The 16,880-nt window shown below is 38.3% G+C and overlaps 1 protein-coding gene across 3 annotated transcripts in view; it reads right to left on the bottom strand.

The window, feature by feature from the left end:
• The window catches only part of plce1 (phospholipase C, epsilon 1), a 101,813-nt gene extending 85,589 nt beyond the window's left edge, over nt 1-16,224 (bottom strand). For 2 of the 3 annotated variants that reach the window (XM_042507635.1, XM_042507637.1), the window contains exons 1-2: nt 6,342-6,419; nt 898-1,281 (exon numbers count right to left, since the gene is read on the bottom strand). The gene's annotated coding sequence lies outside the window, so the exon portion shown is untranslated. Of the gene's footprint in view, nt 1-897; nt 1,282-6,341; nt 6,420-16,138 lie in introns of those variants that run through there. The other variant, XM_042507636.1, reaches the window with a different exon arrangement.
• Between the last annotated feature and the right edge of the window lie 656 nt (nt 16,225-16,880).

Raw genomic sequence — 16,880 nt, 5'->3', positions numbered from 1 at the left:
TTTTCACAAACATATTGTAGTGTACTGTTTAGCTGTAAAATGAGAAAGTTTGCTTTGGCCAGTAAGCAATGCTGGGTTTTCCCTTGACTGCTTTCAACATGGCAGCCAGGTCACAAAGTACAGAATTTTACAGCTAAACAGTACACTGAAATATGTTTTTGAAAACACTTGAGGTGAGCCAATGCAGTAACATAATCTTGATTCATGACTTGTTTGACCGCAGCAGTGATTAACATGATTAAATCTCTAAGACTCGCCTGCTCTGATTGGTTGTTTTCAGTGAGTCACAGTAAATTCTAGTAAATACCATTAAGTGAAGCAGGAAGAGAGGCAGGACGTGATTTTTTTTTCTCCTTACTGTCTGGACTTCATTAAGAATATAGTGAGAGTTTCAGCAACAAAAAGTTATTTTCATAAAAGTTACCAACTATAGCTTTAAACCCTTTATCTATTTATCTAAAATTGGTTTGCATTAGACTGCATCTATGATGCAAGCATCAGTCAAACACATTTCCCTCAGACTTCCATAATCCCTAACATTTGAGAAGCGACGTCTTCCATCTCAATTAGTGGCTCCATAAAGCAGCAAGAGGAAATGAAATTTGCAGAGGAAATGAAATTTGCAGACTTCATAACCCATATACTGTGTAAGGTTACAGCACTGTCATGTTCATAACTCAGATGGTCTGGATGACTAATGACAGGGAGTCCCTGAATGTAGCGTTGGCTCAGACATTTAAAAATATCCACACAGTATCAGCTAGAGGGGATCAAAGCACATTTGTCTGTTGCAGCTTCACATTGTGTTGATTGATTGACTGAATAAGTGGGTGAATGACTTATATCATACCATCATTATCAAACCCTCTGTATTGTAAGTCAGTTCAAAATACTTACTTAGATGACTAGAGAGATCCACTTCAGGTCATGCTACACAACAGTCCAAAGCTTCTCATTCGGTTTCAGGGCACCATCATGGTCCTGGTCTGTGCTGGGGCAAATAATGACTTCAGCTTCCAGTGGCCTCTTGAGTGACTAAGACAACATGTCCATACAGAGTGTGCTCTGTGTGAGTTTTCTGTGTGTGTTGTAGAAACAGAAGCTTGTGCAGCTGCACAAACCGGCAGATAGAGAACCCACGGAGGTGACCCTGGAGGACTGAGGAATTTCCTTGATAGTGTGGTCCACAGTCACAGCTCACAGGGCCATGTGTGTGCCTGTGTGTGCTAGTCCTGATTGGTCCTGACATGTATCTATGGCATAGTTATCCACTTGCAGACCCTGAGAAAATGAAAGAGAAACAGCGAGAGAACGCACCAATCATCATTCTGTGCTTTTCACAAGGGATTTCCATTGTTTCAGGTGAGAGAACTTTAAAGTTCAAGACTAAGTTAATACAAATACATAATGCGCAAAGGTTAAAACTCAAAGACTCATAAGAAACACATTTTAGTAACTTTAGAAGACTTTTTCCCATTTCCTTCAGTGCTCTCTTCATTCATCACATCAGCTTTCTTATCTATAACTATTCAGCTGAATCACCAGACAGAGTGTGAGCCATTGTGACCAACGCAACTGAAACAACAAATAATGAATTTCAGCGGGGAGGGAAAAATGAGGGAAGGAACAACACTCATTTTATACTCATACAAAACTTTCTGGCGCAATAGGAATAAAACTATAAACAGCACATTTATCCCAATTTCCTGAATTTCCTGAGATGATGTATGAGGTGTAGCATATGTTATTATGTGTTTGGTATAGTTAAATAATTGAGTATGTTTGGACTATTACCAGAATTGAATTTCTCAGAAATGTTGCGTCTTGGAGAAATAGTCAGGATTAACACCATGAGAAAACCTTAAGAGGTAAGGTAGTCTTTCTAGTACCTATCAATAAAAGTATAAAATGCCCCCCAAATATACTTGGAAAGAAAGAAAAACTTACATCATAATGAGGAAAACTAAAACAAAAATACGGGTGGGAACTATTTTTTGTTGGATTCCAGAAAGTGCGTGCAATAATGATCCACTTGACATGAAGAAGTCTCAGTTGACTAAGGTGTCTCGGACTGATGATTTGAATCTCTGACTTTCAGGGGGCAGCCCTACAATATCTTGACTTTTGATTTACGCCCCTAATAACAACATTCTTTGAGTCTGAAATGCTAGTTAATACATACAAACTTCATACAATCAAACATTGATGCATCCCTAAACATTCTCCTCCTCAACTACAAACACTTATTAGCATTATTGAGGTATTCGCCTACAATTATCACTGTCAGCTTTTTTTTAATTTGATATTGTCCAGCAGTCTTGAAATACTTTTGTCTTTGATGAAAGCACTTTTCATCACAAAGAAGCAAATTATGCAAACTTGTTAGAATGCCAGTTGGATAAGAGAAAAGGAAACAACGCCTATGAAACTGATCAGACCGCTTTCAGGAGCTGGCTTTCACACAGCTCTACAGTAAACTGGAAATTATGTCTCTTATCCAATATCTCAGAAAAAAATGATTTCATTTCAATTAATCTGTCTGAATCGATCCAGCACACTGGTAGGTGAATAAATCAGAACTAGTTATGCACCCTGCTTGCATGACATCCATAACAGTCACACTCAACCGCAACATGTACGCATACTAATTGTGTGGTTCTGGTACCGTCAGTGGTGGCCAGTGATGTATAAATCCAAAAATCTAGTGCCTGAAACCTCATAATTAGGGCGACCACAGCCCTTATTCCATGCCAAAGTGCGTGGGCCAAAGCAGGAATGTGGCACCAACCAGAGAGGGAGGACCAGCAACACTTTAAGTGCATGTGTGTGTAATACAAAACAGGGAGAAAAGAGCACAACTAACTGATACAGGTAAATCAAGCAGTCAAGGCATTCGCGTGACCATCACCCCCCCACACACACACACACATATTCCTGAACACACGTGTACACACACATATATCAAGGTGTCTGTGTTGGATGTCTGCAGCCTCTTTTCAAGGCTCTGTGCTACATTCACACAGACAAAACTTCGGCCAAAGGGATGAAACAGACAAGTGCTCCATTCATGAGCTCGCAGTGACAGCTAACCTTCACATGGTTTCATCTACTTTGCATCTTAGCTGCAGCCTTTTAAGAACACTGATTTGATAGCTCAAAAAACAGCTTCTGACAGTTGGAGATTGCACTGCTTGGTTTATGCTTATTTTGTTTGGTGCTAGAATATTGTAATTCCACACATCAGGGCCCAACAATAAGGACCGCCTGATTATTTTCTCAAAAACTTTAACATCAAACCTTTTAATATTCATATTTTAATTTGTACCTGGTTTAAGTTTCCGATAAAAATCATAACATGACGATCAACTTTAGTCTTTGTTTTTATTTGACAACCGCTACTAAATAAAACAATTTGTATCGAGGCAAGTAAATACTGGCTTTCTGACCATAGAATGCATGTAAAGATGGACAAAATGACAGCTCCCCAAAAGTAGAGCTAAACATCTTGATTGCTCCCTAGTAGCTGGCTTTGTGAACCAACTGGTGTGCTGGCATTCAGTGGCGCTGCTCATGAATGGTCAAACGGGTGTTTGGGAGATAACTCTATCACGGGGATTGCTACTGCGCAGACTCTGGCTCCAAATGAAGTCGCCAGAGCAAGATGGCAACAGCCATATCTGGTATATTCTGGCCTCACTTCTGTCCAGTAGGGGTAAGCAGACACACTTCTTTGTATACAGTCTACGTCTCTGACCCACGTACTTGACTGCGCAAGTTAGAAAAATATATATTAATGTGGCACCCTGCCTATCTACAACAGTATTTTAAATCATCTGAATGCAGCACTGCACCACAGGCGAGCTTTACAGACAAAACAAGGCCGCATTGATCGCTAGGCATCATTAGTGTTTTACTGGAGTTGCTGAGACAGTTTTAAAAGAGTGAGCCACTCCTGTAATAATAAAAAGGAGACATGCCAAGAGTTCCCCAGGATTTAATACACGTGTAGTCTAGGCAAGTGAAGGTGGTTACATATTTCTGCCTTCCCGTGAAATGGTATAAAATCTGTATTCTTACTAGAGACCATCTTGCGATGGGAACAAATGTGGGCGAGGTGTGTAAAGTGGGGGGCAAAGGCTCCTTCCTTACTGCCTCTGCCCTACTTCTGGCACCCTTGCTCAGACCACAACCATTATCGAACTCGGCCTTCACTGCAATCTCACCTACTCACCAGTAAAACTTGCATAGTTGTGATGCTATCAAATCTGTCTCCATACAGATAGACAGACAGCCATAAATTGACCTGTCAAAGTATTCAAAACCACTTCTGTGGTAGTTCCTGCTACAATAAGAGTCACCAGGACTACATTTCACCAGGATGACACGTACACACACTCATAAGGTAAAAACAATACCAGCAGTCACAGCCGTGTCACAGTTATACATCAAAAAAAATGTGTGCACCAACACTGTAAAAAATGCTGATGGAAGGTGTGCAAACAAGATTTATATCCTTTCATAAAAAAGAGGTGGGAAGTCAAGGTAGAAATATTTCAGATCATGAGATGTGTACAATATTTGACTTCAATCACCCCATGAATTATTTTATATTTAAATAAATAGAAAATATAATTGATTTTCCCTGTTCAGTATCAATACATTTTATGTAATTTAATGAAATATGATTGATATCAAAACACTGAAAACACACAAACATGCAGTACATTAGCCCATATTATTTAACTTACTACAAGTTCCAAGGTAAATAATGGATTTCAGTTGCACAATATACTCTGTGACCGAAACTGCAGCACATCAGCGCAACTTGCCTGGAGTTACACCACAGAATAAAAGGAGATATTTCAAGACTTTTGATCCACTGATATGCTAAAAAAAAGTTTTCTCACCTCAGACACAATATGATGAAGACTATCACTTTAATTTGTGGATATTTATACTGCAGCTAAACAAATCAAAATCAAGGCAGTTTTCAGAAATCAATACCTTTATCATCGAGTTATCAGCATTCACGTTTAATTTTTCTGAGCACTGAGAGCCATAACAGGAAGAATCGTGCCTGAATGTGTCACAGTTAACCAACAGGTCAAACCAGATATATTAAAAGTTGACAGAGTATATATAAACACACTCTCTCTCTCTCTCTCTCTCTCTATCTCTCCTACCCATGTCATATCAAACTCTAACCTTTGGGCATCAAATTTTAAGTGCAATACAATAGCACAACAGTTGTCTGTGTACCTGTGTGTACATGTCTATATTCCTAATCGGCAAAAATCACACATCAAGTTTGGTATGTATGATAAGTTACGGGCAGCAGCCTGCCAATAAACTGGGGCGTAGTAACAGAAGACAGCGAGACGAGCAACTGTTGCACAGGCAAGTCATAGCCACTGTTACGACTAGGAGGAGCAATGAGAAACGAAAGTGCAGCAATGTGCAGACAAGACGTAATAAAAAACATGGAAAACAACATGTTCTATTGGGGAACCATCTGTGTTCATCATGTGCAGCTTCAGCTCATGTTGTGGCTGTACAGATGCTAGCTGTTGCCTTGACGCTGATGTCATTTGAGGACACACACACACATTACAGCATGAACCTGTCCGATCATATTTTAGAAGGGTGAGACTAGCGTACATTTTGGCTACTCCAGGCAAGAGGTTTGATACTGTAGTTTTAAATCCTGAAGCCATGTGCCTAGGGGCATGATAGACAGCTGTGCTTGCCATCAAGCTAATTTAAAAAACACTCTAAAATTAGCAGCAGGATAGCATTTCCACACTGTGGTTACATCAAAATAGAAACGTGGACTTAAAGTAAGGTTTGATTTAGATGCACTACAGCTGCTAATCAGTCTTTATCTTCATGACTGCATTTAGTTCTTATAATCTGACGAAATAGCCAATTAAATAGCAATAAGACTTTTCAGCAACACAACTATAGCAGACTAAACATATAAAAATACACAACAGAAAACTGCTAAAAAAAGAATGATGACACACTTCAAGGAAGCCTTTGTTATCAGCTGAACTGTGACCCTGACCAGGAAATAAAATGTCTCTCTCGGGCTAAATCTCAGCCTTGGGTCAAAAACACAGACAGACACACACCCACAAACACGGGAAACCAGGTCACACAGACTGACAAGTGCATTGACCAAGAAAACCCTAAATCACTTCTACTTCACTTATTGTATTATATACAATGTCATCCAGCACATGACACTCAGAATACCAAGCTTCTTTTCCTAGAAAATATATGACATTTTATAATTTAAAAGTAATATAATTAGGTCATTATAATTTGATGCTACTACTTACATTTTAATCGCCGACAAGCCTTTTAAACAGTCTTGTAAAGCTAATGCTCCTGGTTAATCAGGTGAATCAGGATTCCCGCTCACTGTGTTGTTGTCAACTGAGAGACACAGAGAAAGAGAGTGAAACAAAGTGAGAAGAGAGAGAGAGAGACAAACACTGACACGAGGGATAGGCCTACCACAGTCAGTCTGCAAGTTCAGCAGCCAATCAGAGTGTGTTTGAGGTTTGTTGATATAAACGTGTTTCACCTTGACAGTCATCTGACAGACAGTTACAGCACAGGATGTGTGTCAATGAAGCAGACTGCGGCAGTGACACATTAGCATTTTATTTCATGAATGGATTATATATATATATATATATATATATACATACATATACATATATACACACACACACACACACACACACACACACACACATGTTAGTATAACATTATACAATAGTTCAACATTTTAAGAGATGTGCTGATTGTATATGTAACACTACACTAAGCTCTGTACGGTAAAATGAAGCTATAGGCAGCAGCTCAGCATAAAGACTAGAAACAGAGATAACTTTTTTTGGTCCACATTTAACAACCTCCTGATTCCAAATTTTCAAATTAATCAGAATCGTATGCCTCCGAGCTTAGCAATTATTTTTATTGATGCCGGCATGTTTTCCTGACCATGTTCTCTTGTGTATATGCCAAGCAGAAAACCTCCAGAACAGAAAAATGAAGCCAATGGACAAGTGCAAAAAATGCAGTTCTTTAAATGGCTGCTCAAGGCACGCTCTGAAAGCCATGCTATCCCCATAGAGTCTCATGCCAAAATGTGCAACTTCACAGCATTAAAAAACATGTTCACAGCCAGATGCAAAAAGCGGTTTTGGACTCTATAGCTAATTTACTCATTGTTGACAACTGTACAGGTGGTGATTTTTTTTAGATATCTCACCTGTTGTATTTTATATTAAAGTTATTATTATTATTAAAGTTAAAGTTATGCATAATTAAGGAAGGCTGCTTTGAGTAACATGACTGTCTGCCGATAGTGACCTCGGCTTAGCAGTCAGATCCACCTCTCGCTCCTTCACAGTGCTTGCCTCTTGCCAAAATAGGGTCACAAGACGGCGATGGCCAAAATACTAAACTTAAGGTTTAAAATCAGGGGGGGGGTGAAATCACAGTAGCCATGTCCATTATTTTTACAGTCTATGGTCTGCACTACTGGAAACATGCAGCAAGAAGGATTCATTGCAAACATAAAGAAAAGAAAAGAAAAGAGTGTCTTCATGTCACAAAGAAAGATGACAGCAGTTCTTTTGTAATGTCTGAAAAATGACTATTTTCATAAAGGCGGAAACACCAGCAATATGCTGAAACATCTTTCTACACAACAAAGGCTTAAATTCCAGGAATGCCATGTATTTGACAGGCTATGCACAAGTGCTACTGCTCCCTCCCAAGATGCACATCCTTTACCTACGGTAAATATCCTGTAGCATAATAATATTAATGGCACACAGGCAGGCTTAGCAGGTTTTCTTTGACAAAGAAAACGGTTAAACAGTGGAGTTTTTGCACACCTGAGTCACATGCAGACTTTTTTCTATTCAGTTGTTATAGAGAGATAATAGGAAAGTAACACTGAAGTTGAAAACCTGCGTTAGCCTACTTTTTTCCACATTGAAAATTGATTGGGAATCAATTGGGTATATTCGACAAAGAATCAGACCTATAATCAGATTCAATAATGGCATTGGTATCTATAATAATTTATAAATTCCAATCCATGTGTTTATGTAATTTGTAAAGAATGAAAGGAGTATAAAAATTGCAAGTTGTTGTTCATAGAAGGGGTTATTAAAGTCTTATTGTGCTTATCAGGTTGCCAGGTAACCATTGGAGACTTAAAGGATACCTACACACATTTTCAAACATCATACATAATCCATAGTCTATGACAGCCTAAAAAAATGTGTAAACATGAACAGCTCTCTCCTAGATACAAAACCTGAGTGCTACCATCTACAGGGAACAGAAGCAGTTATCTCAAAGCTGCCGGTCTCCATTGACAAAAACAGTAATTTTACTTTGCAGAACATGGGAGTTGCTTTTTAGGTGGCAGCAGTATAAGGGTACATTTTCTATTTCACACCTGAGAACATTACAATAAAATAAATAAAGCTAATTTCGGCATGAAGAGAAAGAAAGAAAATAACACTCTGAGGGGCCACAAAATCAGGCTTCTATTCATCCTCTATGGAGCAGCTCAAACTTTACACTTGATGACATTACAAGTTAGCTCATGCTCACAAATACACAAATGTTGATTGAACATATTAGAATTTTTAATTCAGATAAACATTAAAATATGACTGTAATACATACTTAGGCAACAGTTTGATCATGGGCTTGTATACTTCAATAAAACCCAAGGAAAACTGTGATCTCAGCTGTACACTGGAAAATCCCCATAAAATAAAGACAGACAGTTGTCTGTTCATCTTGCTTTAACAGAGAACTGTTGGGTACTACCAACATATTCCGTTCTGCAATAAAGTGTAACACATGGTGATGAAAGCAAAAGGGGATGATCTCAGCATCTCTGACAGCCCTGAAGAAACGGAATATAATCAGAATCAGATGGTTACCAACAAAAGTGTTCTGTATACTTCTTTGTATTTGTGGGTGTGTGTCAGATGTTCCCTCATTTATCTCAAAAGGGTTTTGAAAATGATCTACAGTATTATTTGTTTTAGAGCTTACACCATGCAATGCTAATGCCACCTTTACGTACAGGGCCTGTTACAGTATTGCACTGTGAAATGACATCACAGGTCTACATCAGTGAATTCTCAAGTTTTACAAGTGAGTTTTATCTAATGTGAAATGGAAATTTAATTATGGTCACATTATCAAAAATATGCAGCAAATAGTGTTTGTTGACGACACTGAGCACTTAAGTTAAACACACTTGGTAAAAAAGAGGACTGTTATGTGATGCCCATGTCACCATATTTCTACAATAGAAGAAGGGCTGGGTGATATGGACAAAATTAAAAATCTCGATATCAATACTGCGATGATATTGTAGGGTTGACAATCAGTGCTTTCATGAAATATTTTCACAAGATTTTTGATGTATAATTATATGTCTGGTGAGATCAACAAATTACATCACTTTGTTGTATTGCAGCCTTTAAAATCAGTAAAAGACAACATAATATCCAAAATCTAAGACTATACTGAGTCTCATCCATAAGTTTTTATTGTAATGAAGAACTGCCAAGAACTATATGGAAACAGGAAACTCTTAGCTATAAGCAAATAAGCAAATGGTAGATCCAGGCTCAAGGTGGTTATGGCAAATCTGACACAGCTCTAAAGTAGGCAACACATTTTTAGAAGTTGAGACATTTAACCACTTATTGAAATTATGGATTTAAACACTAATGGCACTTGTGTAATAATCTATTGTCTTGTGGGTAGTCAATCAAAAAGAGTAACAATTCGTTTAATGAGTTTGTATCTCAGGACCAGAACCTTTTTGCACCCTTGTCCTAAATCATTGTTTATCCCCCCAACAGGAGGCCTTCACGCTCACATAAAAGCCTTTTTCTAATGTTCACTCATGAGGGATTATTTCACAACTCATCCAAACGATGACTCATGGCCTGGTATGTGATTATTAGGTCTAACTTCACACGGAGTGGAGGACAATGTAGCCAAATCACAGAGGTGGAAAGCAGCACCATGAATTACTGGCAGTAACTGTAAAACTTCAGATTTTTGATTACTTTTAAGCTTACTTGATAGCACGTCAGTGGATGAGGAAAGTAAGAGGGAGTATAAATGGCATGGAAAATCTAAGAGTGTATAATGAGAGCTGGATTCAAACTCAGCTGAAATGCAACTTATCCTCCTGAGCCTCCAAAATACTCTGCTAAATACTTCACACTAAGATTCAGTGTTGGATCTTTAGCATTCCAGCAGAATAATAAACAGGTCAGGGAGAGCAGGAATCCCCTTCTCTGTTGTGAAAGGGCCAGAGAAAAAAGGCATGCCATGCGAGTACAATAGAATGACGCACCAACTGTGTCACCCAAATGCAAAGACACAGACACGCAGTGAAAACACAGATTTCAATTAGATTATCTTTTTGGTCACAAATGCTTTGGTGGTGCAAAAAGGGTGACTACTAGTACTGCAAAGACAGTGCCAAAAACGAACTAATCTGAATTCCATTCATAATCTGAGAAACTCCAAGAGGTGAGTCAAGTAACAAGTCGAGCAAGAAGAGGAATCAAGGAAATAACAATACCGCAAAAAGGAAAATTACACATTAGAGAACGTAATGCAATCAGGGATGGACATACTTGGCATTGCTATCAATCTTAATCTAAACCACTAGATGTGTTATTAGAAAAAATAAACTCTACCTTCAAATATTCATAATTATTGACAAGTATTCACAGGAATGTTAAGAAAATACTAAACAAAATTATACAATGTAGCTAAAGTGAGTTGGCAGAAGAGAAGGAGCAATCAATAGGTATCCAAACCAGAGTGCACAGAGATGGCTTATTAAAGGGATAGTTCAGTTTTTGAAAGTGGGGTTGTATGTAGGGATGCACAATATTGGATTTTTTATCAATCGGATATGCCAATATACAACAATCCATTTGGCCAAAAACCAATGCCAATATAGATACATCCACTTTTTTCCCCAACTAATGTTATTGATCATCAAGTCACTTCTGTAGTGGAATTAGGATCATAGTATGAATACTCTTATCCTGATGACCCACCACCAGATGGAAATACAATGCTTTTGAGTGTATGTAATATTCATTCATTGCGCACAATAAGAAAAAAACTTTAACTTAGGATTGATGTTTAGTTCACTCTGTCATAAAAAAAATTTCATTTTAAAGCCAATATCTGCCAATACCGATGACGTGCTGATATGCATCCCTAGTTGCATGAAGTCAGTCCGTCACAGTCAGTGTATTACATACAGTAGATGCTGGTCTGCTTGCCCCCACTTTGGAGAACCAGGTAGCTGTTAGTTGAAGACTAAATCAGGCTGTATAAAGTAGATACTCAGTGTTGTGGAACTTTATCGGGAATCAAAACAAGGTATAGAAATCCAGTAAAAGAAAATCTTGCACAGTTCCCTTTAAATCTTCAGTATACTAACCCTCTTCATGCAAAAGAACCCCCCTCTGTTTAACACAGGGAGTCAGCAAAGAAAAGACGCATCATATGACTACAATAGAATCACATTCCTTAAACTGGTCACAGTTGAAAAGAAACTGGCAAATGGTACCATGCAGCACACAGGCCTTGATTAAGATAAAGGGAGAGATCAGCACAGATGGGACATATATAAAGTAAAAAAAATGCACTAATAAAAAACAAATGTCATGTGAGTGTTTCTGATTATAACATATGTAAGGCATAACTTAATGCGGATTTTTTTTGCATTATTGTCAAACAAAATGACTGCAGGTAGCCAAGTTTTGATCTGGCTGAGAAAAAACTGGACCAGACTTCTAATCAGCAAGGTCTCTGTTACAGCCCACCTCAAACCTGAACCACTGCCACATTTAATGAGTCACGACCCCAATGTATGATTCTTATTCAATACAAACTCTAAATCAACCTCCAATTTTTAAAGTAAAAACCATCAACTGTTTCCCATAATTGGTAGATTTCTTCTTCCTAATTACACTTGGGAGTCAGCCATTAACAATCAGTCAGTCAATTTTTACGATGGGAACATCTAAATAGTGCCTTGAAAACTGAAGTTTGGGAAAATCCAAAAGCTCACACTGCTCCAAACCCCGGGGGTCGAACCCAGCTAGGTTTGGGCACAGAATCACAGTTCAAGAGATCGGATGGAAAACTGCTTTCCATCTGCTGACCAGTAAATTTTAGTGAAGAAAACTGAGGCTAAATCAAATCTGTACTCTGTCCATAACCAGATGAACAGGGTGGCATCCCCCTTATTAGGAGAATTTAAAGTGCGTATTACCCTTAATATGAAGGGAGTAGTATTATTATTTTTTGGGTTGGGACCCAAAGTGAGTCACATGCCACTTTCTGGTGGATCCCCCCACATGACAAGAATGCCGATTATGTTTACATAAGTCATGGTCGCTTAATGAGGCTAAATGGGCAATGTTTTGGTCTCCTGGACCATGGGTTTGTTTGTAATTGTTTTTAAATAATAGATAATGATAGTTGGTTTATGTGAAGAAGTATATGAACCTTCACTGGAGCTGCAAAGATTAGTCGATGAATTCACTGAAAGAAAACTATTTTGATGGCCAATTAATTGTTTCAGTCATTTTTTTAAGGATAAATGTCAAATTTTTGCAGGTTCCAGCTTCCCAAATGAGAGAATTTGCTTCTTTTCTTTGTCGTTTATGATAGTAAAAGAAGAGTCTTTTAGTTTTGGACTGTTGGTTACGCAAAAAAACGCATTTTGTAGATGTCACTTTGGGCTCTGCAAAATTTCAATTAGAGTTTTTCACTTTTTTTTAAACATTTTAGAGACTAAACAATTAATTAATTGTGAAAAGAATTAACAGATTGATCTATAATGAAAATGATAAAAAGTTTAAGCCCAAACATCCACACTATAAAAATCCTAAACTATGTGATGTGTCAGGAAAAATCAAGGCTTTTTATTAAGACTGCATCCCACCAGCCACCAGCAGAGTTCATAAATACTGACACAGCTGCGCAAAGGATTGAAGTGAGAGAAAACTATCCATCTACCAACTTTCACCACCTTCTTAAAGCACCAGAATCAAACAGATTGTGAAAAAAAAGAATAAAAAAGAAAAGGAAAAGAAAGTTAAAAGGATGAAACATCTAACTGAATTTTGTTGCAGGTTACCTTTCATTTTCAACACAGTCTCCGTCTGCCAGTAACAAAGTGAGAGGCTGGTTACGCTGGGAACAGTACTGCAAACAGAACAGACTTTTCATGCGAGGGACCTGGGGAACATATGGCTTTGATTAGAAGGCAGGGCAGAGCGAGACGCCAGTGGAAAGTGTACAGCAAGAGAGAGAGAGGGGCTCTATGTGTGTGTGAGTATGTTTGTGTTAGAGTAACAACAGAGGGAGAGGGCTGACTCAAGAAGGGGTGACTGTATCTTCACGGTGGACTAGTGTGTGAATGCTGGTGTGCATAGTGTATGTGTGTGTGTGTGTGTGCGTGCACTCGTTAACAAAGACAGACAAAAGGATGACTCAGAGAGGGGGAGACTGCTGAACAGAAGAATGAAATTAGTGCCAGTATTTGTGAATGTGTGTGTGTGTGTGCGAGTCTATTACAACAGAAGGAGTGTTAACGCACAACATAAGTGATCCACGCCAGTTGAAATGATGGCGAGCCATGTCCATATCACACTGATCTTGGGTCATTAGTTTCATTTATATAACAAACAAACATGCTGGTCTGTAAAATGACCTCTGCAATAAGCTATTTTTTTTTTTTTTTTTTCAAGAATTTTATTCAATTTATGGGTTAGACTTAACATTATGGAAGCATATGGCAAATCACAGAATACAGTCCCTAACTACAGTTAATTACTTCCCAGTCGTTGCCTAGACAAGACCAAGTCAGAATAAATTCATATCAGAGACTAGTGAAACTAATAGGAAATCTGGTTTAGACACTGAAGCCAGATGACTGATGCAAGCGATCTGGCTTATATATCTGATTAAGTACAGTCATTGCTTTCTTTGGTCTTTTTCCCTGTGCCTAAAATTTGTTCATGTTTGCACATGTTGTCTGAACAACTGTTTGCAAAACAGAAGGACTGACCCAAATGCTTTGAAGCTTTGGCTGTTGCCATGGTAACTGATGTCCAAATTAGTATTTAAATGCTCCGTTTTTCTATACCACTGCCCCCCAAATCCCAGACAGTTCATAAATTAGGTAGGATATTTAAACATGGAGATAGGCCTAGTTATGTGACTCTGACAGTTTGACCACCTCTGATAGGCTTACCAATATGCTAAAAATATGTCATAGATATGTATGTAGATTTATTTGTCATTGTATACCTTTCTTCCATTTATGATGTATATAAAATATTATTTTCTGTGTAACTTTATTTTTACTTGTCATATTATTATCCAGGTCATGTGATTGCCTTTCATAGCTGTAGGTGAGGCTTTACCTGTGTTGTCTGTTTTTTTGAAAGCCCTGATAACAGTCTACATGTTTCCTTTTTAATCATTGAGCCACCACAATAAAGGCTTTTTAATATTTATTTCCTTGCATATCTTTTTCACACATTTCTCGATTTCCTTCCTGTTCAAGTGTAGTAGTACGCCTGCAAAAGGCAGGGAAGAACAGAACATGGATGTCAACTATACAGTAAAAAATATATATATATTAATATGCATTCAACATAATTGCTAGACCTCAAGGATCTGAGCAATGCATTTTGGGGAGAAACTATATACATACGTTTTGTTTGTTTACAGAATTTAATTAATTTCTAAGGTGCAAGAGCAGCTTTACAAACCTGAACGCAAGAAGAATGTATTACACAATTGCTTCATATTGGTAAGGTAAAGGTAGAGGTAGAGGTAAAAGGTTAATTATGGCCATAGTTAACACCCCTCCAGCACTAAATACTAAAAAAAACTCTGGTGTCATCAGAACAAATTCTGGATCTGCTCCACAGCTCAGATGGGAAACACCTACTGGGATTTCTGCAAGTAAGGATGCACCAATGCAGACGGCAAGTGTGAAAACAACAAGTCCAACCAGTCTCCCATCCCTGTCGGATCCAGATTTCTATCTGGAAATATCACCACACCTTCTCCAAAACTGCTGCCTCACACTACACCTTGATCGTGAAGCACACACGGAAGTTTAATAAACATGCATAATGCATTCATGATACATACATTTGAGGAGAGGTTTAAGTTCTAATGCAGAAGAGTCTGTTTGTTGAAAACAAAGTAGTCAAGTGCTTGTGGCCTCTCACTTTGCACTGTAAATATGGCTATCAGTGTGTACCCGACTGTCATATGGGCTGTATTGTTGTCATAAGTTGTCCGTGTTTCCCTTTCATCTCCATTTGGAGCTCTTTAGTTTGATGCAACCTTTGCTGCAACGTCACATAAAACAGGGTTAAAGGTCATAGTGCCCAAGGGATGCCTGAGAGACTTTGTCCAAGTACACAGTAAAATGACCTGTCAAACTGAAAAACTAACACGAGCTAGCGCACACATGGCTTTTAAGTAATTGAAAGTGCTTGCAGTTTAGCAAAATATACCAAACAATTTGAATATTAGCCACAAACAAGCTAATGTCAATAAACACACAACTTTTTCAGTGATTTGCTTTCATGCACAGCAATGCACATCGAAGGAAGCACAGAAAAACAATGGCTGTTAATCGTTGGAAGCAGTTTTTTACACCAAGAGACCGCAAAAAGCCCAAGAAACGCCACGAACCCCATTTGTTTGGAGTGTGTTTTTGCTGCGAGTTTCAAAGGAGGTGATTTCAGTACACTGTCCCGGCTAAAACCGAGTCAAGCTAACAGACACTTTTAACCTACATTCATTTATAGCAACAAAAACTACAAATCAAATGGTATGCAAAAACGTTACTGTTAGCTTGATTTGAGGGGACCTCGGGGTTCCTGTGCACCAGTTCGTTAACCGCTGACACAGAGAGCAACTTCACAAACAAACCGCACTCGCGACGCGTGCAACGCAACCCGTGAAAGGTGTTTCAACGTGACAGTTTGAGGATGTGTTTACACAAACTTACCGACTAATGTTGTCAAATCCAGTTAGCATCCATCTAAACTCCGCATACTGACTCGTTTAACACATGTTCTGCTGACTTTTCGTAGAGTGGTTCACTTCACCGCTCTCGTGGAGAGACAGTTGATGCAGCAGCTCGTGCAGCGGTGGGAACGCGCGCTCTCTTCTCTGATGCCTTCAGGTGCCCCTCGGAATAACGACCTCTAGATTAAAACTCATTGAAGTTCTTTTCGTTGTCAAATGGGCCAGAGTTTGTTTTTTTTATAGAGTGTAGCTTCTTCTGTTGCATTATGTATCATTTTTGTTCAGATAATTTTTCACATTTTTTTTTTAGATTAAAGGTATAGGTATATGTATAGACATTTGTGTTGTGTTTTGTGTATGTTGTTGTTTTTGAAATTTTGTTGTGTTTTCTGAAAAATGTTTTCTTTTGTGAAGTGTTGTTTTCTAAAATTCAATGATTTGTGAAATGTGCTTTGTGGTTATTTTGTGATTTCTGAAATGTTACGTTTTGTGAAATGTTCCTGTGTTATCTAAAATGTTGCTGTGTTTTCTGAAATATTTTTTGCTGAAATGTTGTTTTGCTTTGTGAATTGTTGTGTGTTTTATGAAATGTTGTGTTTTCTTAAACGTTGGTGTGTTTTGACACTCCCCCTATGTGTATTGAGTCATGCTTAGTAATGTCCAACTATAATCGTAACATATCCAAAAGCACGCGAATGCATCATTCTCTTCTCTCCCTGTGG

This window comes from Plectropomus leopardus, chromosome 19 (assembly GCF_008729295.1).
Source record: "Plectropomus leopardus isolate mb chromosome 19, YSFRI_Pleo_2.0, whole genome shotgun sequence".
Lineage (NCBI taxonomy): Eukaryota > Metazoa > Chordata > Actinopteri > Perciformes > Serranidae > Plectropomus > Plectropomus leopardus.
This window is presented reverse-complemented; position numbering and strand designations above follow the sequence as displayed.